The 24,682-nt window shown below is 51.4% G+C and overlaps 2 long non-coding RNA genes across 7 annotated transcripts; both read right to left on the bottom strand.

The window, feature by feature from the left end:
- Positions 1-204: 204 nt before the first annotated feature.
- LOC126037094 (uncharacterized) lies at positions 205-9,283 on the bottom strand. Of its 6 annotated transcripts, none has more exons than XR_007505488.1 (6): positions 9,174-9,283; positions 6,517-6,775; positions 4,745-4,857; positions 2,975-3,087; positions 738-1,086; positions 205-366 (listed from the first exon to the last, which is right to left on the bottom strand). It is a non-coding gene; the product is annotated as an uncharacterized LOC126037094 (long non-coding RNA). The 6 variants fall into 6 exon arrangements; XR_007505486.1 differs by lacking the exon at positions 9,174-9,283 and adding an exon at positions 6,960-7,069; XR_007505489.1 differs by lacking the exon at positions 6,517-6,775.
- A 3,870-nt stretch (positions 9,284-13,153) lies between these two features.
- LOC126037095 (uncharacterized) lies at positions 13,154-16,797 on the bottom strand. Its single transcript, XR_007505491.1, has 3 exons — positions 16,688-16,797; positions 13,595-13,708; positions 13,154-13,266 (listed from the first exon to the last, which is right to left on the bottom strand). It is a non-coding gene; the product is annotated as an uncharacterized LOC126037095 (long non-coding RNA).
- Positions 16,798-24,682: the final 7,885 nt, after the last annotated feature.

The raw sequence follows: 24,682 nt of genomic DNA on the forward strand, positions 1-24,682 counted from the left end.
CAAAACCCAAGGGCACATTGTCCCGGGCAACCTGCTCTAGGTGAGCCTGCTTGAGCAGGCAGGTTGGACCAGAGGAACTCTACAGGTCCCTTCCAACCTCCACCCTCCTGTGTGAGTCCGTGCTTTGGTTTCACTCCTAAAGCACCTGAACTCAGCCCTGATGCCTGCGGGAAAGGATGCTGGGACAAGGCAAGATCCCAGACTCCTCCCCGAGGACTCATCACAAAAACCCATCTACCTACTCCAGAATATCGTATGGCAGACACACTCAGAAGAGAGAAAAGATCCTTTTATTGCAAACATCAACTGCGGCGGGGGGCGGGCCTGGGAGTCACAGGGCTTCAGCCAGTAACAGGGAAACGGCACCTACAACGACAGAGTCAGAGAGCACTGATAAACCCATGAAGGCAGGAATAGGCATGACTCGCTTCCCCTTTCTTTAGGGAACACCGTTGACGAGGAATTGTTCATAGCCCAGAAGAGAGAGCTATGGCTGGCATCAACCAGGGCACGGCTCTGGCGCCTTATGCCCACGGGAAATGCCCTTAGAGACCTGCATGCATGCACAGATGCACAGGGCCCCTGTGCCACGCAGCAGGGCTCGATGGGGAGCCCCTGGGGAGCGGCCATGGAGTTATTTCCAAGCCCCGCGCAGCACCGTCCCTTGCCAGCAGGTCGGACTGACTTGCAGCAGCGCTGAGAGTTGGGAAAGATGGGCAGCAGAGCCTGGTACACACCTGGGCTTCCTGAACTGCTGGACCTTCCTGCATCTTTTCACCGGTCCGTCCCCAAAAACGTTTTCTCTCTTCCTCCTCCTCTTTTCTGCGTGTCTGTCACTCTTCTCTCCCCAGACCTGTTTTCTCTTTCGTTTTTTCTTTTTCTCCTTGTCCTGGGGAGAGCCTGCAAACCTTTTCATCCCACAGCGGTATGAGGTAGGGAAAGGCACGACCCACTGGAGTCGGTTCTGATTTTAACCAAAGCGAGCTCGTTTTACCATCTTTCCTCTGACAGGTTTGCCAGCTCTTCTGGGCGCACCAGGGGCTCTGCCGCGCTCTCAGGGGTGGTTGGAGCCAAAGCAACGGGTACCTACAACAGAAATGAATTAGAAGTAGAATTCTAATTAGAATTATAATTCTAACTTAGAATTCTTCAGAGCTCTTTTCTTTCATCATTTCATGCGCTTATAAGCGACTGTAATGCCACCTGCACGTGCTTTGCAGACAGTCTATTTATCACAGGCAATCCAAAAGCACCTGTACCGTTGCTTTAATAAAGTGCGCTGCTCATTAATCTAGTCGTGATAGTTCGTTCGTGCAATCAAACTCCCTAAGTCTGGTCATTCTCGTGCATTGAAGACAGCTAAGCCGAGAGTACAGTGCGCTATTAAGGGCATCCCTCATTGTGATAGCTCAGCATATTGAACGCGACCGCCCTTAGAGCGTCGAATTGGACATCGCTCAGAAAGAAATTAAACCTAGCCGTCCCCAGCCCCTCTGACATCTGAGGATAAGCTGGAATGCAAGGCAGTTTATTTTCTGCCAAACTTCTGGACTCAGTAACGCCACACAGCCCGCGGGGCTGGCACCCCAAAGGCCTTCCTCCCAAGGATGCTGGGCCGAGGGGCGGCAGGCAGCGCTGCGCACAGGGGGCCCCCTCACCCCCCACCCCATGTCACAATGCCACCACCCGGCAACGCAGCAGTCACAATGCCCCGGGGCACTATAAAAGGGGCAGCCTCCCCTGTCCCACTGCCAGTCTGCCTGGCAGGCGGCCCAGACACATCCCAGAGGAAGTCCGTGAGGAGCCGCTGGAATTCCTTGCCCAGTGCTGAGGGAGGAAGACCAGAGGCTGGACCAGGCTGCTAGAGACATGAAGAACCACCAAGCCCTGGAGGTGCCCGAGGCCATCAGGCTTGTTTGCATGGAGAGCTGTGGCAAGACCAAGGGAATGTCTTCTTGAGGAGCACTGCAGAGCTCGCCGTCCTCACTCCCTGCAGAACCAGTGGCAGCAGCCGTAAGAAGTGGGATGCAGAGATGTTGCCAGGGCTCCCAGTGCTTTGGAGCACCCGCTGGTGGCCCAAAGGCGCGGGAAGGATTCTTACCCCCAAGGTCAATCAGGCCGGGGGCACTTGGCCACTCTTGGAAGCCCCAAGATGGCTCCAGGTTCAGGGAGAACAGGGCTTGGGCATCCTCTGGGGGGCCTGACCGGCCTGCGGGACCAGGAGGCAGGTCTTGCTCACACGTGCTCAGGGAATAGCCGATTGCCAGCTCTGGGGTCAGGAAGGAATTTTACCCTGGCGCAGATTGGCACTGGGCCCCAGGAGTTTTTGCCTTCCTCTGCAGCACTGAGCAGGACCACTTGTCAGGCCTCCTCCGCTCCGTTTTGGCTAGGTTACTGCCTGCTGCTCGTGCAAGATCTCAGGTAGCAGCCCCAGACTCCTAAAAGGAAACTACCCTTGAGATTTTTCTTTTTTTGGAGCAAGCTCGCCCCTTTGGGATCCACCTGTGTCTCCTCCCAGGCATCTCCAGAGCCTTTTGGCCTCTTCATAGGTATCTTTTCTTAGGATCTAAGGTCTGAAAAGCAGACGCGAAAAGATTCTGGGAGATGCCTGGGAGGACTCTCAGGTCGATCCTGGAGGACAGCTTCCTGCAAAAGAGAAGAATCATCTAGGGTAGCCTCGTTAGACAAGTCTGGGGCTGCTACCTGGGATCTCCGGTCCTTATAAGAAAAGGCCAAAAGACTCTAGGAGACGTCTGGAAGGAATCACAGGGGCTCCCGGAGGGCAGAGGCTCCTCCAAAAAAGAAAAAAGGTCAACGGTAGCTTCCTTGGAGGAGTCTGGGGCTTCTACCTGAGCCCTTAGGTAGGTAAAGCAGAGGACAGAAGACTGTGGGAGATGCCTGGGAGGAGTCTCAGGTGCCTGTCGGAGTTGAGAAATTTCTCTACAGGAGAACAAAAATGTCTCGAGCTGCTTACTTGGAGGACTCTGGGGCAGGTAGCTGGGATCTCCGGTCCCGAAAGCAGAGGTCAAAACGTTCTGGGATGACGCCTGGGAGGAGTCTTGGGTCGATCCCGGAGAAGAGAGCTTCCTGCAAAAGAGAAGAATCATCTAGGGTAGCCTCATTAGACAAGTCTGGGGCTGCTACCTGGGATCTCCGGTCCTTATAAGAAAAGGCCAAAAGACGCTAGGAGACGTCTGGAAGGAATCACAGGGGATCCCAGAGGGCACAGGCTCCTCCAAAAAAGAAAAAACCTCAACGGTAGCTTCCTTGGAGGAGTCTGGGGCTTCTACCTGACCCCTTAGGTAGGTAAAGCAGAGGACAGAAGACTGTGGGAGATGCCTAGGAGGAGTCTCAGCTGGCTGTCGGAGTTGAGAGATTTCTCTACAGGAGAACAAAAATGTCTCGAGCTACTTACTTGGAGGAGTCTGGGGCAGGTAGATGGGATCTCCGGTCCTGAACACAGATGTCAAAACGTTCTGGGATGACGCCTGGGAGGAGTCTTGGGTCGATCCCGGAGAAGAGAGCTTCCTGCAAAAGAGAAGAATCATCTAGGGTAGCCTCATTAGACAAGTCTGGGGCTGCTACATGGGATCTCCGGTCCTTATAAGAAAAGGCCAAAAGACTCTAGGAGACATCTGGAAGGAATCACAGGGGATCCCGGAGGGCAGAGCTTCCTCCAAAAAAGAAAAAAACCTCAACGGTAGCTTCCTTGGAGGAGTCTGGGGCTTCTACCTGACCCCTTAGGTAGGTAAAGCAGAGGACAGAAGACTGTGGGAGATGCCTGGGAGGAGTCTCAGGTGCCTGTCGGAGTTGAGAGATTTCTCTACAGGAAAACAAAAATGTCTCGAGCTACTTACTTGGAGGAGTCTGGGGCAGGTAGATGGGATCTCCGGTCCCGAAAGCAGAGGTCAAAACGTTCTGGGATGACGCCTGGGAGGAGTCTTGGGTCGATCCCGGAGAAGAGAGCTTCCTGCAAAAGAGAAGAATCATCTAGGGTAGCCTCAGTAGACAAGTCTGGGGCTGCTACCTGGGATCTCCGGTCCTTATAAGAAAAGCCCAAAAGACGCTAGGAGACGTCTGGAAGGAATCACAGGGAATCCCGGAGGTCAGAGGCTACTCCAAAAAAAAAGAAAAAAGCCTCAACGGTAGATTCCTTGGAGGAGTCTGGGGCTTCAACCTGACCCCTTAGGTAGGTAAAGCAGAAGACAGAAGACTGTGGGAGATGCCTGGGAGGAGTCTCAGGTGCCTGTCGGAGTTGAGAGATTTCTCTACAGGAGAACAAAAATGTCTCGAGCTACTTACTTGGGGGAGTCTGGGGCAGGTAGATGGGATGTCCGGTCCCGAACGCAGAGGTCAAAACGTTCTGGGATGACGCCTGGGAGGAGTCTTGGGTCGATCCCGGAGAAGAGAGCTTCCTGCAAAAGAGAAGAATCATCTAGGGTAGCCTCATTAGACAAGTCTGGGGCTGCTACCTGGGATCTCCGGTCCTTATAAGAAAAGGCCAAAAGACGCTAGGAGACGTCTGGAAGGAATCACAGGGGATCCCGGAGGGCACAGTCTCCTCCAAAGAAGAAAAAAGCCTCAACGGTAGCTTCCTTGGAGGAGTCTGGGGCTTCTACCTGAGCCCTTAGGTAGGTAAAGCAGAGGACAGAACACTGTGGGAGATGCCTGGGAGGTGTCTCAGGTGGCTGTCGGAGTTGAGAGATTTCTCTACAGGAGAACAAAAATGTCTCAAGCTACTTACTTGGAGGTGTCTGGGGCAAGTAGATGGGATCTCTGGTCCTGAACGCAGAGGTCAAAACATTCTGGGATGACGCCTGGGAGGAGTCTTGGGTCGATCCTGGAGAAGAGAGCTTCCTGCAAAAGAGAAGAATCATCTAGGGAAGCCTCATTAGTCAAGTCTGGGGCGGCTACCTGGGATCGCCAATCCTTATAAGAAAAGCCCAAAAGACTCTAGGAGACGTCTGGAAGGAATCACAGGGGATCCCGGAGGGCAGAGGTTCCTCCAAAAAAGAAAAAACCTCAACGGTAGCTTCCTTGGAGGAGTCTGGGGCTTCTACCTGACCCCTTAGGTAGGTAAAGCAGAGGACAGAAGACTGTGGGAGATGCCTGAGAGGAGGCTCAGGTTGCTGTCGGAGTCGAGAGATTTCTCTACAGGAGAACAAAAACTGTCTTGAGCTACTCACTTGGAGGAGTCTGGGGCAGGTAGATGGGATCTCCGGTCCCGAACGCAGAGGTCAAAACATTCTGGGATGACGCCTGGGAGGAGTCTTGGGTCGATCCCGGAGAAGAGAGCTTCCTGCAAAAGAGAAAAATCATCTAGGGTAGCCTCATTAGACAAGTCTGGGGCTGCTACCTGGGATCTCCGGTCCTTATAAGAAAAGGCCAAAAGACGCTAGGAGACGTCTGGAAGGAATCACAGGGAATCCTGGAGGTCAGAGGCTACTCCAAAAAAAAGAAAAAAACGTCAACGGTAGCTTCCTTGGAGGAGTCTGGGGCTTCTACCTGACCCCTTAGGTAGGTAAAGCAGAAGACAGAAGACTGTGGGAGATGCCTGGGAGGAGTCTCAGGTGGCTGTCGGAGTTGAGAGATTTCTCTACAGGAGAACAAAAATGTCTCCAGCTACTTACTTGGGGGAGTCTGGGGCAGGTAGATGGGATCTCCGGTCCCGAACGCAGAGGTCAAAACGTTCTGGGATGACGCCTGGGAGGAGTCTTGGGTCGATCCCGGAGAAGAGAGCTTCCTGCAAAAGAGAAGAATTATCTAGGGTAGCCTCATTAGACAAGTCTGGGGCTGCTACCTGGGATCTCCGGTCCTTATAAGAAAAGGCCAAAAGACTCTAGGAGACGTCTGGAAGGAATCACAGGGAATCCCGGAGGTCAGAGGCTACTCCAAAAAAAAGAAAAAAACGTCAACGGTAGCTTCCTTGGAGGAGTCTGGGGCTTCTACCTGACCCCTTAGGTAGGTAAAGCAGAGGACAGAAGACTGTGGGAGATGCCTGGGAGGAGTCTCAGGTGGCTGTCGGAGTTGAGAGATTTCTCTACAGGAGAACAAAAATGTCTCGAGCTACTTACTTGGGGGAGTCTGGGGCAGGTAGATGGGATCTCCGGTCCCGAACGCAGAGGTCAAAACGTTCTGGGATGACGCATGGGAGGAGTCTTGCGTCGATCCCGGAGAAGAGAGCTTCCTGCAAAAGAGAAGAATCATCTAGGGTAGCCTCATTAGACAAGTCTGGGGCTGCTACCTGGGATCTCCGGTCCTTATAAGAAAAGGCCAAAAGACGCTAGGAGACGTCTGGAAGGAATCACAGGGAATCCCGGAGGGCAGAGGTTCCTCCAAAAAAGAAAAAAGCCTCAACGGTAGCTACCTTGGAGGAGTCTGGGGCTTCTACCTGAGCCCTTAGGTAGGTAAAGCAGAGGACAGAAGACTGTGGGAGATGCCTAGGAGGAGTCTCATGTGGCTGTGGGAGTTGAGAGATTTCTCTACAAGAGAACAAAAATGTCTCGAGCTACTTACTTGGAGGAGTCTGGGGCAGGTAGATGGGATCTCCGGTCCCGAACACAGAGGTCAAAACGTTCTGGGATGACGCCTGGGAGGAGTCTTGGGTCGATCCCGGAGAAGAGAGCTTCCTGCAAAAGAGAAGAATCATCTAGGGTAGCCTCATTAGACAAGTCTGGGGCTGCTACCTGGGATCTCCGGTCCTTATAAGAAAAGCCCAAAAGACGCTAGGAGACGTCTGGAAGGAATCACAGGGAATCCCGGAGGGCAGAGGCTCCTAGAAAAAAAGAAAAAAACCTCAACGGTAGCTTCCTTGGAGGAGTCTGGGGCTTCTACCTGACCCCTTAGGTAGGTAAAGCAGAGGACAGAAGACTGTGGGAGATGCCTGGGAGGTGTCTCAGCTGGCTGTCGGAGTTGAGAGATTTCTCTACAGGAGAACAAAAATGTCTCGAGCTACTTACTTGGAGGAGTCTGGGGCAGGTAGCTGGGATCTCCGGTCCCGAAAGCAGAGGTCAAAACGTTCTGGGATGACGCCTGGGAGGAGTCTTGGGTCGATCCCAGAGAAGAGAGCTTCCTGCAAAAGAGAAGAATCATCTAGGGTAGCCTCATTAGACAAGTCTGGGGCTGCTACCTGGGATCTCCGGTCCTTATAAGAAAAGGCCAAAAGACTCTAGGAGACGTCTGGAAGGAATCACAGGGGATCCCAGAGGGCAGAGGCTCCTCCAAAAAAGAAAAAACCTCAACGGTAGCTTCCTTGGAGGAGTCTGGGGCTTCTACCTGAGCCCTTAGGTTGGTAAAGCAGAGGACAGAAGACTGTGGGAGATGCCTAGGAGGAGTCTCAGGTGGCTGTCGGAGTTGAGAGATTTCTCTACAGGAGAACAAAAATGTCTCGAGCTACTTACTTGGAGGAGTCTGGGGCAGGTAGATGGGATCTCCGGTCCCGAACACAGATGTCAAAACGTTCTGGGATGACGCCTGGGAGGAGTCTTGGGTCGATCCCAGAGAAGAGAGCTTCCTGCAAAAGAGAAGAATCATCTAGGGTAGCCTCATTAGACAAGTCTGGGGCTGCTACCTGGGATCTCCGGTCCTTATAAGAAAAGGCCAAAAGACGCTAGGAGACGTCTGGAAGGAATCACAGGGAATCCCGGAGGTCAGAGGCTCCTAGAAAAAAAGAAAAAAACCTCAACGGTAGCTTCCTTGGAGGAGTCTAGGGCTTCTACCTGACCCCTTAGGTTGGTAAAGCAGAGGACAGAAGACTGTGGCAGATGCCTGGGAGGAGTCTCAGGTGGCTGTCGGAGTTGAGAGATTTCTCTACAGGAGAACAAAAATGTCTCGAGCTACTTACTTGGAGGAGTCTGGGGCAGGTAGCTGGGATCTCCGGTCCCGAACGCAGAGGTCAAAACATTCTGGGATGACGCCTGGGAGGAGTCTTGGGTCGATCCCAGAGAAGAGAGCTTCCTGCAAAAGAGAAGAATCATCTAGGGTAGCCTCATTAAACAATTCTGGGGCTGCTACCTGGGATCTCCGGTCCTTATAAGAAAAGCCCAAAAGACGCTAGGAGACGTCTGGAAGGAATCACAGGGAATCCCGGAGGGCAGAGGTTCCTCGAAAAAAAGAAAAAAACCTCAACGGTAGCTTCCTTGGAGGAGTCTGGGGCTTCTACCTGACCCCTTAGGTAGGTAAAGCAGAGGACAGAAGACTGTGGGAGATGCCTGGGAGGAGTCTCAGGTGCCTGTCGGAGTTGAGAGATTTCTCTACAGGAGAACAAAAATGTCTCGAGCTACTTACTTGGAGGAGTCTGGGGCAGGTAGCTGGGATCTCCGGTCCCGAACGCAGATGTCAAAACGTTCTGGGATGACGCCTGGGAGGAGTCTTGGGTCGATCCCGGAGAAGAGAGCTTCCTGCAAAAGAGAAGAATCATCTAGGGTAGCCTCATTAGACAAGTCTGGGGCTGCTACCTGGGATCTCCGGTCCTTATAAGAAAAGGCCAAAAGACTCTAGGAGACGTCTGGAAGGAATCACAGGGAATCCCGGAGGTCAGAGGCTACTCCAAAAAAAAAAAAAAAACGTCAACGGTAGCTTCCTTGGAGGAGTCTGGGGCTTCTACCTGACCCCTTAGGTAGGTAAAGCAGAGGACAGAAGACTGTGGGAGATGCCTGGGAGGAGTCTCAGGTGGCTGTCGGAGTTGAGAGATTTCTCTACAGGAGAACAAAAATGTCTCGAGCTACTTACTTGGGGGAGTCTGGGGCAGGTAGATGGGATCTCCGGTCCCGAACGCAGAGGTCAAAACGTTCTGGGATGACGCATGGGAGGAGTCTTGCGTCGATCCCGGAGAAGAGAGCTTCCTGCAAAAGAGAAGAATCATCTAGGGTAGCCTCATTAGACAAGTCTGGGGCTGCTACCTGGGATCTCCGGTCCTTATAAGAAAAGCCCAAAAGACGCTAGGAGACGTCTGGAAGGAATCACAGGGAATCCCGGAGGGCAGAGGCTCCTAGAAAAAAAGAAAAAAACCTCAACGGTAGCTTCCTTGGAGGAGTCTGGGGCTTCTACCTGAGCCCTTAGGTAGGTAAAGCAGAGGACAGAAGACTGTGGGAGATGCCTGGGAGGTGTCTCAGCTGGCTGTCGGAGTTGAGAGATTTCTCTACAGGAGAACAAAAATGTCTCGAGCTACTTACTTGGAGGAGTCTGGGGCAGGTAGCTGGGATCTCCGGTCCCGAAAGCAGAGGTCAAAACGTTCTGGGATGACGCCTGGGAGGAGTCTTGGGTCGATCCCAGAGAAGAGAGCTTCCTGCAAAAGAGAAGAATCATCTAGGGTAGCCTCATTAGACAAGTCTGGGGCTGCTACCTGGGATCTCCGGTCCTTATAAGAAAAGGCCAAAAGACTCTAGGAGACGTCTGGAAGGAATCACAGGGGATCCCAGAGGGCAGAGGCTCCTCCAAAAAAGAAAAAACCTCAACGGTAGCTTCCTTGGAGGAGTCTGGGGCTTCTACCTGAGCCCTTAGGTTGGTAAAGCAGAGGACAGAAGACTGTGGGAGATGCCTGGGAGGAGTCTCAGGTGGCTGTCGGAGTTGAGAGATTTCTCTACAGGAGAACAAAAATGTCTCGAGCTACTTACTTGGAGGAGTCTGGGGCAGGTAGATGGGATCTCCGGTCCCGAACACAGATGTCAAAACGTTCTGGGATGACGCCTGGGAGGAGTCTTGGGTCGATCCCAGAGAAGAGAGCTTCCTGCAAAAGAGAAGAATCATCTAGGGTAGCCTCATTAGACAAGTCTGGGGCTGCTACCTGGGATCTCCGGTCCTTATAAGAAAAGGCCAAAAGACGCTAGGAGACGTCTGGAAGGAATCACAGGGAATCCCGGAGGTCAGAGGCTCCTAGAAAAAAAGAAAAAAACCTCAACGGTAGCTTCCTTGGAGGAGTCTAGGGCTTCTACCTGACCCCTTAGGTTGGTAAAGCAGAGGACAGAAGACTGTGGCAGATGCCTGGGAGGAGTCTCAGGTGGCTGTCGGAGTTGAGAGATTTCTCTACAGGAGAACAAAAATGTCTCGAGCTACTTACTTGGAGGAGTCTGGGGCAGGTAGATGGGATCTCCGGTCCCGAACACAGATGTCAAAACGTTCTGGGATGACGCCTGGGAGGAGTCTTGGGTCGATCCCAGAGAAGAGAGCTTCCTGCAAAAGAGAAGAATCATCTAGGGTAGCCTCATTAGACAAGTCTGGGGCTGCTACCTGGGATCTCCGGTCCTTATAAGAAAAGGCCAAAAGACGCTAGGAGACGTCTGGAAGGAATCACAGGGAATCCCGGAGGTCAGAGGCTCCTCGAAAAAAAGAAAAAAACCTCAACGGTAGCTTCCTTGGAGGAGTCTGGGGCTTCTACCTGACCCCTTAGGTAGGTAAAGCAGAGGACAGAAGACTGTGGGAGATGCCTGGGAGGAGTCTCAGCTGGCTGTCGGAGTTGAGAGATTTCTCTACAGGAGAACAAAAATGTCTCGAGCTACTTACTTGGAGGAGTCTGGGGCAGGTAGATGGGATCTCCGGTCCCGAACGCAGAGGTCAAAACATTCTGGGATGACGCCTGGGAGGAGTCTTGGGTCGATCCCAGAGAAGAGAGCTTCCTGCAAAAGAGAAGAATCATCTAGGGTAGCCTCATTAGACAAGTCTGGGGCTGCTACCTGGGATCTCCGGTCCTTATAAGAAAAGCCCAAAAGACGCTAGGAGACGTCTGGAAGGAATCACAGGGAATCCCGGAGGGCAGAGGTTCCTCCAAAAAAGAAAAAAACCTCAACGGTAGCTTCCTTGGAGGAGTCTGGGGCTTCTACCTGACCCCTTAGGTAGGTAAAGCAGAGGACAGAAGACTGTGGGAGATGCCTGGGAGGAGTCTCAGGTGCCTGTCGGAGTTGAGAGATTTCTCTACAGGAGAACAAAAATGTCTCGAGCTACTTATTGGAGGAGTCTGGGGCAGGTAGCTGGGATCTCCGGTCCCGAACGCAGAGGTCAAAACATTCTGGGATGACGCCTGGGAGGAGTCTTGGGTTGATCCCAGAGAAGAGAGCTTCGTGCAAAAGAGAAGAATCATCTAGGGTAGCCTCATTAGACAAGTCTGGGGCTGCTACCTGGGATCTCCGGTCCTTATAAGAAAAGGCCAAAAGACGCTAGGAGACGTCTGGAAGGAATCACAGGGAATCCCGGAGGTCAGAGGCTACTCCAAAAAAAAGAAAAAAAGGTCAACGGTAGCTTCCTTGGAGGAGTCTGGGGCTTCTACCTGACCCCTTAGGTAGGTAAAGAAGAAGACAGAAGACTGTGGGAGATGCCTGGGAGGAGTCTCAGCTGGCTGTCGGAGTTGAGAGATTTCTCTACAGGAGAACAAAAATGTCTCGAGCTACTTACTTGGGGGAGTCTGGGGCAGGTAGCTGGGATCTCCGGTCCCGAACGCAGAGGTCAAAACATTCTGGGATGACGCCTGGGAGGAGTCTTGGGTCGATCCCGGAGAAGAGAGCTTCCTGCAAAAGAGAAGAATCATCTAGGGTAGCCTCATTAAACAATTCTGGGGCTGCTACCTGGGATCTCCGGTCCTTATAAGAAAAGGCCAAAAGACTCTAGGAGACGTCTGGAAGGAATCACAGGGAATCCCGGAGGGCAGAGGTTCCTCCAAAAAAGAAAAAAGCCTCAACGGTAGCTTCCTTGGAGGAGTCTGGGGCTTCTACCTGAGCCCTTAGGTAGGTAAAGCAGAGGACAGAAGACTGTGGGAGATGCCTGGGAGGAGTCTCAGGTGGCTGTCGGAGTTGAGAGATTTCTCTACAGGAGAACAAAAATGTCTCGAGCTACTTACTTGGAGGAGTCTGGGGCAGGTAGATGGGATCTCCGGTCCCGAACGCAGAGGTCAAAACATTCTGGGATGACGCCTGGGAGGAGTCTTGGGTCGATCCCAGAGAAGAGAGCTTCCTGCAAAAGAGAAGAATCATCTAGGGTAGCCTCATTAGACAAGTCTGGGGCTGCTACCTGGGATCTCCGGTCCTTATAAGAAAAGGCCAAAAGACGCTAGGAGACGTCTGGAAGGAATCACAGGGAATCCCGGAGGGCAGAGGCTCCTCGAAAAAAAGAAAAAACCTCAACGGTAGCTTCTTTGGAGGAGTCTAGGGCTTCTACCTGACCCCTTAGGTAGGTAAAGCAGAGGACAGAAGACTGTGGGAGATGCCTGGGAGGAGTCTCAGGTGCCTGTCGGAGTTGAGAGATTTCTCTACAGGAGAACAAAAATGTCTCGAGCTACTTACTTGGAGGAGTATGGGGCAGGTAGCTGGGATCTCCGGTCCCGAACGCAGAGGTCAAAACATTCTGGGATGACGCCTGGGAGGAGTCTTGGGTCGATCCCGGAGAAGAGAGCTTCCTGCAAAAGAGAAGAATCATCTAGGGTAGCCTCATTAAACAATTGTGGGGCTGCTACCTGGGATCTCCGGTCCTTATAAGAAAAGGCCAAAAGACTCTAGGAGACGTCTGGAAGGAATCACAGGGAATCCCGGAAGGCAGAGGTTCCTCCAAAAAAGAAAAAAGCCTCAACGGTAGCTTCCTTGGAGGAGTCTGGGGCTTCTACCTGAGCCCTTAGGTAGGTAAAGCAGAGGACAGAAGACTGTGGGAGATGCCTGGGAGGAGTCTCAGGTGGCTGTCAGAGTTGAGAGATTTCTCTACAGGAGAACAAAAATGTCTCGAGCTACTTACTTGGAGGAGTCTGGGGCAGGTAGATGGGATCTCCGGTCCCGAACGCAGAGGTCAAAACATTCTGGGATGACGCCTGGGAGGAGTCTTGGGTCGATCCCAGAGAAGAGAGCTTCCTGCAAAAGAGAAGAATCATCTAGGGTAGCCTCATTAGACAAGTCTGGGGCTGCTACCTGGGATCTCCGGTCCTTATAAGAGAAGGCCAAAAGACGCTAGGAGACGTCTGGAAGGAATCACAGGGAATCCCGGAGGGCAGAGGTTCCTCCAAAAAAGAAAAAAACCTCAACGGTAGCTTCCTTGGAGGAGTCTGGGGCTTCTACCTGACCCCTTAGGTAGGTAAAGCAGAGGACAGAAGACTGTGGGAGATGCCTGGGAGGAGTCTCAGCTGGCTGTCGGAGTTGAGAGATTTCTCTACAGGAGAACAAAAATGTCTCGAGCTACTTACTTGGAGGAGTCTGGGGCAGGTAGCTGGGATCTCCGGTCCTGAACGCAGAGGTCAAAACATTCTGGGATGACGCCTGGGAGGACTCTTGGGTCGATCCCAGAGAAGAGAACTTCCTGCAAAAGAGAAGAATCATCTAGGGTAGCCTCATTAAACAATTGTGGGGCTGCTACCTGGGATCTCCGGTCCTTATAAGAAAAGGCCAAAAGACGCTAGGAGACGTCTGGAAGGAATCACAGGGGATCCCAGAGGGCACAGGCTCCTCCAAAAAAGAAAAAACCTCAACGGTAGCTTCCTTGGAGGAGTCTGGGGCTTCTACCTGAGCCCTTAGGTAGGTAAAGCAGAGGACAGAAGACTGTGGGAGATGCCTAGGAGGAGTCTCAGGTGGCTGTCGGAGTTGAGAGATTTCTCTACAGGAGAACAAAAATGTCTCGAGCTACTTACTTGGAGGAGTCTGGGGCAGGTTAGATGGGATCTCCGGTCCCAAACGCAGAGGTCAAAACATTCTGGGATGACGCCTGGGAGGAGTCTTGGGTCGATCCCAGAGAAGAGAGCTTCCTGCAAAAGAGAAGAATCATCTAGGGTAGCCTCATTAGACAAGTCTGGGGCTGCTACCTGGGATCTCCGGTCCTTATAAGAAAAGGCCAAAAGACGCTAGGAGACGTCTGGAAGGAATCACAGGGAATCCCGGAGGGCAGAGGTTCCTCCAAAAAAGAAAAAAGCCTCAACGGTAGCTTCCTTGGAGGAGTCTGGGGCTTCTACCTGACCCCTTAGCTAGGTAAAGCAGAGGACAGAAGACTGTGGGAGATGCCTGGGAGGAGTCTCAGGTGGCTGTCGGAGTTGAGAGATTTCTCTACAGGAGAACAAAAATGTCTCGAGCTACTTACTTGGAGGAGTCTGGGGCAGGTAGATGGGATCTCCGGTCTCAAACGCAGAGGTCAAAACATTCTGGGATGATGCCTGGGAGGAGTCTTGGGTCGATCCCAGAGAAGAGAGCTTCCTGCAAAAGAGAAGAATCATCTAGGGTAGCCTCATTAGACAAGTCTGGGGCTGCTACCTGGGATCTCCGGTCCTTATAAGAAAAGGCCAAAAGACGCTAGGAGACGTCTGGAAGGAATCACAGGGAATCCCGGAGGGCAGAGGTTCCTCCAAAAAAGAAAAAAGCCTCAACGGTAGCTTCCTTGGAGGAGTCTGGGGCTTCTACCTGAGCCCTTAGGTAGGTAAAGCAGAGGACAGAAGACTGTGGGAGATGCCTGGGAGGAGTCTCAGGTGCCTGTCGGAGTTGAGAGATTTCTCTACAGGAGAACAAAAATGTCTCGAGCTACTTACTTGGAGGAGTCTGGGGCAGGTAGCTGGGATCTCCGGTCCCGAACGCAGAGGTCAAAACATTCTGGGATGACGCCTGGGAGGAGTCTTGGGTCGATCCCGGAGAAGAGAGCTTCCTGCAAAAGAGAAGAATCATCTAGGGTAGCCTCATTAAACAATTCTGGGGCTGCTACCTGGGATCTCCGGTCCTTATAAGAAAAGGCCAAAAGACTCTAGGAGACGTCTGGAAGGAATCACAGGGAATCCCGGAGGGCAGAGGTTCCTCCAAAAAAGAAAAAAGCCTCAACGGTAGCTTCCTTGGAGGAGTCTGGGGCTTCTACCTGAGCCCTTAGGTAGGTAAAGCAGAGGACAGAAGACTGTGGGAGATGCCTGGGAGGAGTCTCAGGTGGCTGTCGGAGTTGAGAGATTTCTCTACAGGAGAACAAAAATGTCTCGAGCTACTTACTTGGAGGAGTCTGGGGCAGGTAGCTGGGATCTCCGGTCCCGAACGCAGAGGTCAAAACATTCTGGGATGACGCCTGGGAGGACTCTTGGGTCGATCCCAGAGAAGAGAACTTCCTGCAAAAGAGAAGAATCATCTAGGGTAGCCTCATTAAACAATTCTGGGGCTGCTACCTGGGATCTCCGGTCCTTATAAGAAAAGGCCAAAAGACTCTAGGAGACGTCTGGAAGGAATCACAGGGGATCCCAGAGGGCACAGGCTCCTCCAAAAAAGAAAAAACCTCAACGGTAGCTTCCTTGGAGGAGTCTGGGGCTTCTACCTGAGCCCTTAGGTAGGTAAAGCAGAGGACAGAAGACTGTGGGAGATGCCTAGGAGGAGTCTCAGGTGGCTGTCGGAGTTGAGAGATTTCTCTACAGGAGAACAAAAATGTCTCGAGCTACTTACTTGGAGGAGTCTGGGGCAGGTTAGATGGGATCTCCGGTCCCAAACGCAGAGGTCAAAACATTCTGGGATGACGCCTGGGAGGAGTCTTGGGTCGATCCCAGAGAGAGAGCTTCCTGCAAAAGAGAAGAATCATCTAGGGTAGCCTCATTAGACAAGTCTGGGGCTGCTACCTGGGATCTCCGGTCCTTATAAGAAAAGGCCAAAAGACGCTAGGAGACGTCTGGAAGGAATCACAGGGAATCCCGGAGGGCAGAGGTTCCTCCAAAAAAGAAAAAAGCCTCAACGGTAGCTTCCTTGGAGGAGTCTGGGGCTTCTACCTGAGCCCTTAGGTAGGTAAAGCAGAGGACAGAAGACTGTGGGAGATGCCTGGGAGGAGTCTCAGGTGGCTGTCGGAGTTGAGAGATTTCTCTACAGGAGAACAAAAATGTCTCGAGCTACTTACTTGGAGGAGTCTGGGGCAGGTAGATGGGATCTCCGGTCCCGAACGCAGAGGTCAAAACATTCTGGGATGACGCCTGGGAGGAGTCTTGGGTCGATCCCAGAGAAGAGAGCTTCCTGCAAAAGAGAAGAATCATCTAGGGTAGCCTCATTAGACAAGTCTGGGGCTGCTACCTGGGATCTCCGGTCCTTATAAGAAAAGGCCAAAAGACGCTAGGAGACGTCTGGAAGGAATCACAGGGAATCCCGGAGGGCAGAGGTTCCTCCAAAAAAGAAAAAAGCCTCAACGGTAGCTTCCTTGGAGGAGTCTGGGGCTTCTACCTGACCCCTTAGGTAGGTAAAGCAGAGGACAGAAGACTGTGGGAGATGCCTGGGAGGAGTCTCAGCTGGCTGTCGGAGTTGAGAGATTTCTCTACAGGAGAACAAAAATGTCTCGAGCTACTTACTTGGAGGAGTCTGGGGCAGGTAGCTGGGATCTCCGGTCCTGAACGCAGAGGTCAAAACATTCTGGGATGACGCCTGGGAGGACTCTTGGGTCGATCCCAGAGAAGAGAACTTCCTGCAAAAGAAAAGAATCATCTAGGGTAGCCTCATTAGACAAGTCTGGGGCTGCTACCTGGGATCTCCGGTCCTTATAAGAAAAGGCCAAAAGACTCTAGGAGACGTCTGGAAGGAATCACAGGGAATCCCGGAGGTCAGAGGCTCCTCGAAAAAAATAAAAAACCTCAACGGTAGCTTCCTTGGAGGAGTCTGGGGCTTCTACCTGAGCCCTTAGGTAGGTAAAGCAGAGGACAGAAGACTGTGGGAGATGCCTAGGAGGAGTCTCAGGTGGCTGTCGGGTTGAGAGATTTCTCTACAGGAGAACAAAGATGTCTCGAGCTACTTACTTGGAGGAGTATGGGGCAGGTAGCTGGGATCTCCGGTCCCGAACGCAGATGTCAAAACGTTCTGGGATGACGCCTGGGAGGAGTCTTGGGTCGATCCCGGAGAAGAGAGCTTCCTGCAAAAGAGAAGAATCATCTAGGGTAGCCTCATTAAACAATTCTGGGGCTGCTACCTGGGATCTCCGGTCCTTATAAGAAAAGGCCAAAAGACGCTAGGAGACGTCTGGAAGGAATCACAGGGAATCCCGGAGGGCAGAGGTTCCTCCAAAAAAGAAAAAAGCCTCAACGGTAGCTTCCTTGGAGGAGTCTGGGGCTTCTACCTGACCCCTTAGGTAGGTAAAGCAGAGGACAGAAGACTGTGGGAGATGCCTGGGAGGAGTCTCAGCTGGCTGTCGGAGTTGAGAGATTTCTCTACAGGAGAACAAAAATGTCTCGAGCTACTTACTTGGAGGAGTCTGGGGCAGGTAGCTGGGATCTCCGGTCCTGAACGCAGAGGTCAAAACATTCTGGGATGACGCCTGGGAGGACTCTTGGGTCGATCCCAGAGAAGAGAACTTCCTGCAAAAGAAAAGAATCATCTAGGGTAGCCTCATTAGACAAGTCTGGGGCTGCTACCTGGGATCTCCGGTCCTTATAAGAAAAGGCCAAAAGACTCTAGGAGACGTCTGGAAGGAATCACAGGGGATCCCAGAGGGCACAGGCTCCTCCAAAAAAGAAAAAACCTCAATGGTAGCTTCCTTGGAGGAGTCTGGGGCTTCTACCTGAGCCCTTAGGTAGGTAAAGCAGAGGACAGAAGACTGTGGGAGATGCCTAGGAGGAGTCTCAGGTGGCTGTCGGGTTGAGAGATTTCTCTACAGGAGAACAAAAATGTCTCGAGCTACTTACTTGGAGGAGTCTGGGGCAGGTAGCTGGGATCTCCGGTCCCGAACGCAGAGGTCAAAACGTTCTGGGATGACGCCTGGGAGGAGTCTTGGGTCGATCCCGGAGAAGAGAGCTTCCTGCAAAAGAGAAGAATCATCTAGGGTAGCCTCATTAAACAATTCTGGGGCTGCTACCTGGGATCTCCGGTCCTTATAAGAAAAGGCCAAAAGACTCTAGGAGACGTCTGGAAGGAATCACAGGGAATCCCGGAGGGCAGAGGTTCCTCCAAAAAAGAAAAAAGCCTCAACGGTAGCTTCCTTGGAGGAGTCTGGGGCTTCTACCTGACCCCTTAGGTAGGTAAAGCAGAGGACAGAAGACTGTGGGAGATGCCTGGGAGGAGTCTCAGGTGCCTGTCGGAGTTGAGAGATTTCTCTACAGGAGAACAAAAATGTCTCGAGCTACTTACTTGGAGGAGTCTGGGGCAGGTAGATGGGATCTCCGGTCCCAAACGCAGAGGTCAAAACATTCTGGGATGACGCCTGGGAGGAGTCTTGGGTCGATCCCAGAGAAGAGAGCTTCCTGCAAAAGAGAAGAATCATCTAGGGTAGCCTCATTAGACAAGTCTGGGGCGGCTACCTGGGATCTCCGGTCCTTATGAGACAAGGCCAAAAGACGCTAGGAGACGTCTGGAAGGAATCACAGGGAATCCCGGAGGGCAGAGGTTCCTCCAAAAAAGAAAAAAACCTCAACGGTAGCTTCCTTGGAGGAGTCTGGGGCTTCTACCTGACCCCTTAGGTAGGTAAAGCAGAGGACAGAAGACTGTGGGAGCTGCCTGGGAGGAGTCTCAGGTGCCTGTCGGAGTTGAGAGATTTCTCTACAGGAGAACAAAAATGTCTCGAGCTACTTACTTGGAGGAGTCTGGGGCAGGTAGCTGGGATCTCCGGTCCTGAACGCAGAGGTCAAAACATTCTGGGATGACGCCTGGGAGGAGTCTTGGGTCGATCCCAGAGAAGAGAACTTCCTGCAAAAGAAAAGAATCATCTAGGGTAGCCTCATTAGACAAGTCTGGGGCTGCTACCTGGGATCTCCGGTCCTTATAAGAAAAGGCCAAAAGACTCTAGGAGACATCTGGAAGGAATCACAGGGGATCCCAGAGGGCAGAGGTTCCTCCAAAAAAGAAAAAAGCCTCAACGGTAGCTTCCTTGGAGGAGTCTGGGGCTTCTACCTGACCCCTTAGGTAGGTAAAGCAGAGGACAGAAGACTGTGGGAGCTGCCTGGGAGGAGTCTCAGGTGCCTGTCGGAGTTGAGAGATTTCTCTACAGGAGAACAAAAATGTCTCGAGCTACTTACTTGGAGGAGTCTGGGGCAGGTAGCTGGGATCTCCGGTCCTGAACGCAGAGGTCAAAACGTTCTGGGATGACGCCTGGGAGGACTCTTGGGTCGATCCCAGAGAAGAGAACTTCCTGCAAAAGAGAAGAATCATCTAGGGTAGCCTCATTAGACAAGTCTGGGGCTGCTACCTGGGATCTCCGGTCCTTATAAGAAAAGGCCAAAAGACGCTAGGAGACGTCTGGAAGGAATCACAGGGAATCCCGGAGGTCAGAAGCTCCTCGAAAAAAAGAAAAAAACCTCAACGGTAGCTTCCTTGGAGGAGTCTGGGGCTTCTACCTGAGCCCTTAGGTTGGTAAAGCAGAGGACAGAAGACTGTGGGAGATGCCTGGGAGGAGTCTCAGGTGGCTGTCGGAGTTGAGAGATTTCTCTACAGGAGAACAAAAATGTCTCGAGCTACTTACTTGGAGGAGTCTGGGGCAGGTAGATGGGATCTCCGGTCCCGAACGCAGAGGTCAAAACATTCTGGGATGACGCCTGGGAGGAGTCTTGGGTCGATCCCGGAGAAGAGAGCTTCCTGCAAAAGAGAAGAATCATCTAGGGTAGCCTCATTAAACAATTCTGGGGCTGCTACCTGGGATCTCCGGTCCTTATAAGAAAAGGCCAAAAGACTCTAGGAGACGTCTGGAAGGAATCACAGGGAATCCCGGAGGGCAGAGGTTCCTCCAAAAAAGAAAAAAGCCTCAACGGTAGCTTCCTTGGAGGAGTCTGGGGCTTCTACCTGACCCCTTAGGTAGGTAAAGCAGAGGACAGAAGACTGTGTGAGATGCCTGGGAGGAGTCTCAGGTGCCTGTCGGAGTTGAGAGATTTCTCTACAGGAGAACAAAAATGTCTCGAGCTACTTACTTGGAGGAGTCTGGGGCAGGTAGATGGGATCTCCGGTCCCGAACGCAGAGGTCAAAACATTCTGGGATGACGCCTGGGAGGAGTCTTGGGTCGATCCCGAAGAAGAGAGCTTCCTGCAAAAGAGAAGAATCATCTAGGGTAGCCTCATTAGACAAGTCTGGGGCTGCTACCTGGGATCTCCGGTCCTTATAAGAAAAGGCCAAAAGACGCTAGGAGACGTCTGGAAGGAATCACAGGGAATCCCGGAGGTCAGAGGCTACTCCAAAAAAAAGAAAAAAACGTCAACGGTAGCTTCCTTGGAGGAGTCTGGGGCTTCTACCTGACCCCTTAGGTAGGTAAAGAAGAAGACAGAAGACTGTGGGAGATGCCTGGGAGGAGTCTCAGCTGGCTGTCGGAGTTGAGAGATTTCTCTACAGGAGAACAAAAATGTCTCGAGCTACATACTTGGGGGAGTCTGGGGCAGGTAGCTGGGATCTCCGGTCCCGAACGCAGAGGTCAAAACATTCTGGGATGACGCCTGGGAGGAGTCTTGGGTCGATCCCAGAGAAGAGAGCTTCCTGCAAAAGAGAAGAATCATCTAGGGTAGCCTCATTAGACAAGTCTGGGGCTGCTACCTGGGATCTCCGGTCCTTATAAGAAAAGGCCAAAAGACTCTAGGAGACGTCTGGAAGGAATCACAGGGGATCCCAGAGGGCACAGGCTCCTCCAAAAAAGAAAAAACCTCAACGGTAGCTTCCTTGGAGGAGTCTGGGGCTTCTACCTGAGCCCTTAGGTAGGTAAAGCAGAGGACAGAAGACTGTGGGAGATGCCTAGGAGGAGTCTCAGGTGGCTGTCGGAGTTGAGAGATTTCTCTACAAGAGAACAAAAATGTCTCGAGCTACTTACTTGGAGGAGTCTGGGGCAGGTAGATGGGATCTCCGGTCCCGAACACAGATGTCAAAACGTTCTGGGATGACGCCTGGGAGGAGTCTTGGGTCGATCCCGGAGAAGAGAGCTTCCTGCAAAAGAGAAGAATCATCTAGGGTAGCCTCATTAGACAAGTCTGGGGCTGCTACCTGGGATCTCCGGTCCTTATAAGAGAAGGCCAAAAGACGCTAGGAGACGTCTGGAAGGAATCACAGGGAATCCCGGAGGGCAGAGGTTCCTCCAAAAAAGAAAAAAACCTCAACGGTAGCTTCCTTGGAGGAGTCTGGGGCTTCTACCTGACCCCTTAGGTAGGTAAAGCAGAGGACAGAAGACTGTGGGAGATGCCTGGGAGGAGTCTCAGGTGCCTGTCGGAGTTGAGAGATTTCTCTACAGGAGAACAAAAATGTCTCGAGCTACTTACTTGCAGGAGTCTGTGGCAGGTAGCTGGGATCTCCGGTCCTGAACGCAGAGGTCAAAACATTCTGGGATGACGCCTGGGAGGACTCTTGGGTCGATCCAAGAGAAGAGAACTTCCTGCAAAAGAAAAGAATCATCTAGGGTAGCCTCATTAGACAAGTCTGGGGCTGCTACCTGGGATCTCCGGTCCTTATAAGAAAAGGCCAAAAGACGCTAGGAGACGTCTGGAAGGAATCACAGGGGATCCCAGAGGGCACAGGCTCCTCCAAAAAAGAAAAAACCGCAACGGTAGCTTCCTTGGAGGAGTCTGGGGCTTCTACCTGAGCCCTTAGGTTGGTAAAGCAGAGGACAGAAGACTGTGGGAGATGCCTAGGAGGAGTCTCAGGTGGCTGTCGGAGTTGAGAGATTTCTCTACAGGAGAACAAAAATGTCTCGAGCTACTTACTTGGAGGAGTCTGGGGCAGGTAGATGGGATCTCCGGTCCCGAACACAGATGTCAAAACGTTCTGGGATGACGCCTGGGAGGAGTCTTGGGTCGATCCCGGAGAAGAGAGCTTCCTGCAAAAGAGAAGAATCATCTAGGGTAGCCTCATTAGACAAGTCTGGGGCTGCTACCTGGGATCTCCGGTCCTTATAAGAAAAGGCCAAAAGACGCTAGGAGACGTCTGGAAGGAATCACAGGGAATCCCGGAGGTCAGAGGCTCCTCGAAAAAAAGAAAAAAACCTCAACGGTAGCTTCCTTGGAGGAGTCTAGGGCTTCTACCTGACCCCTTAGGTTGGTAAAGCAGAGGAGAGAAGACTGTGGGAGATGCCTGGGAGGAGTCTCAGGTGCCTGTCGGAGTTGAGAGATTTCTCTACAGGAGAACAAAAATGTCTCGAGCTACTGTGAGAAACTATGAATATGATATTGTTTATTAAGATTTATGTTAAACCCAGTGTAAAGATTAAACTGCAAAAAGACATGAGATCGCTTATGTAACAAACGGGTTAAATTTGTTCAGGAAATCAAGAAGGGGGAAGAGATGTTGAGAGTTAACATATGCCTTGTGTAAATGACAAGACTTGCTCGAATTATGTGTGGAGGTCCCGGGAAGAGGGCACTTGCTATAACTTACTAGATAAGGGGGAAAAAGTAATGGCTATGACTCCCTAGATAAGGAAAGGAAGAACAACAGCTGCATTTCTCCACATCAAAAGACATTCCATATCAAAGGACAGTCATCCTTGAGAACATCTACCGAATCTGCATGGTAACAGACTTACACCAGTGAAGAAAGAAGAAACAGGACAAGGCGGAGACTTACAAGAAAAGGGTACATGAAATGTATATAAGGAATGTAACTGTAACCAAAAGTTACGGCAGTTGGTGGAGCGCAGACTCCCCTGCCGTCCAGCGCTGTATTTGCTCATATTCTACTTGCTATAATTAATAAAATTTTAATTGGATTATGATCCCTTGTGGTTGCAATTTATGACAATTCTTGGTGCCGTGACTCGGATAAGGAACGGTGGGCTTCTGTCCTCCGGGGAGGCGCCCCGCGGCAATCCGCGGCCCCGTGACCGACAGCCTTCCTCAACCTTACCGACGAACCTAAATTCTAGAATAGTGAGCAAAGGAGAAACCGGTAAAATCCCATAAAAATTCTGTGCACGGGAGTCCGGACGAAGACGCAGGACGCGTAAGTATATTGCGAATTTGTTCGCGGGTTTGCCGTTCGGGCGGGATTGGGTTTCCTGGATTATAACAAATGAGAGGTTCGATATACTGAACCAAGCGAGTGTGGACTCTTAAGTACTGCGTTTCCCATCTCCCGCGAGGGACTGGGCCAGGAACAAGGGGAGCGAGTGAGTGTGTGTGTGTGGATAATCCAGAAGATGGGGGCGAAGGGCAGCAAGCCTTCGACTCCCATGGGAAGGGTACCCACTGTACCTAAGAATACCCCTCTGGCATATATCTTAGACAATTGGAGATATTTCCCTGGAACATTAGGGAAAGATAAGCAGAAAATGATAGAATATTGTACTAAGGTATGGGGAGGGAAGAAGATTTCTAAAAATGTCTTTTGGCCAGTCTATGGGTCAGAAGAAGATTGGGTAAGACAGCAATTAAACCTCTGGGTTAATAATAAAAAACCCCTTAACCCGGAGGAGAGTCAGTATGCGGAAGTGTGGCTAGAAAGACCGGGAGCTAGACTTTACCCACTGAATGAAGTAAAAACTAAACAAAAGAAAAAGAAGGAAGAGTTAGATGAAACCCTTCTAACCCCCCCCTTACATTCCTCCTCCTGCTCCCGCAGCCCCTCCAGAGGTCCCCAGAGCGCCCACTCCCCAACCAGAGTCGGAACAAGGGTCCCCCCTTCCTCCTAGACGTGTGACTAGGAGCCAAAAAGGGGCAGCTCAGATATATCCTCTAAGGGAAATGCCCATGGGGGGACCTCAACCTGTGATTGGATATATTTCTGTACCCCTAAGCTCGGCTGACCTGCGAGATTTTAAAAGAACCGAGATGGGAAACTTAATTGAGGACCCACTCGGAGTGGCAGAAAGATTAGATCAATTTTTGGGACCAAACCTTTATACTTGGGATGAGATGCAATCTATCCTTGGTCAATTATTCACTACCGAGGAAAGAGATATGATTAGACGAGCAGGAATGAGACTGTGGGATGCTCAGCATGCCCAGGGACCCCAAGCAGATATTAAATGGCCACTCCAAAGACCTAATTGGGATAATCAGGATCCGGTGCATAGAACTCATATGCAGGACCTGAGAACTATAGTAATTCAGGGGATTAGAGAAGCAGTACCCCGTGGCCAGAATATCAATAAAGCATTTAATGAAATGCAAAAGAAAGATGAGAGCCCTACTGAGTGGCTAGAACGACTGAGGAAAGCCCTTCAGCTGTACTCTGGGGTAAATCCAGACGACCCTTTAGGACAAGCGCTCCTCAAAACTCAGTTTGTGGCAAAATCATGGGAAGATATCAGAAAGAAAATTGAAAAGTTAGAAGACTGGCAGAATAGAGGGTTGGATGAATTATTAAGGGAAGCTCAGAAAATCTACGTAAGGCGGGAAGAAGAGAGCAGCAAGCGACAAGTAAAAATGATGGTAGCAGCGGTTAGAGAGGGTCGCAAAGGGCAGATCGGTGAACATAAATCTGCTGAAACGAAACAAGGGAACATAGTAGTAAGGAAGGAACAGAGATGTTGTTTTTACTGTGGAAAGAAGGGACATATAAAGAAGAATTGCAGAGAAAGGATCAGGGATGAGGAAATATTGAAAACAGAATAGGAGAGTCAGGGGCTCTATATCTTAGGGGACCGGAGTCATCATGAGCCCTTGATAAAATTAAAAATAGGTCCCCATAAACAAGAGTTCACCTTTTTAGTAGACACTGGGGCTGAGAAATCGACTATTAGGCAAATACCTGAGGGATGTAAAGTTTCCCCTGAAAAAGTACAAGTAATTGGAGCAAAAGGGGAACCCTTTAAAGTAAGCAAAATCAAAAATGTGGTGTTCGAAACTGAAAATAAATTTGGAATGGGTGAACTCTTGCTCGTCCCTGAAGCAGAATTTAA

Source organism: Accipiter gentilis, unplaced genomic scaffold, assembly GCF_929443795.1.
Source record: "Accipiter gentilis unplaced genomic scaffold, bAccGen1.1, whole genome shotgun sequence".
Classification (NCBI taxonomy): domain Eukaryota; kingdom Metazoa; phylum Chordata; class Aves; order Accipitriformes; family Accipitridae; genus Astur; species Astur gentilis.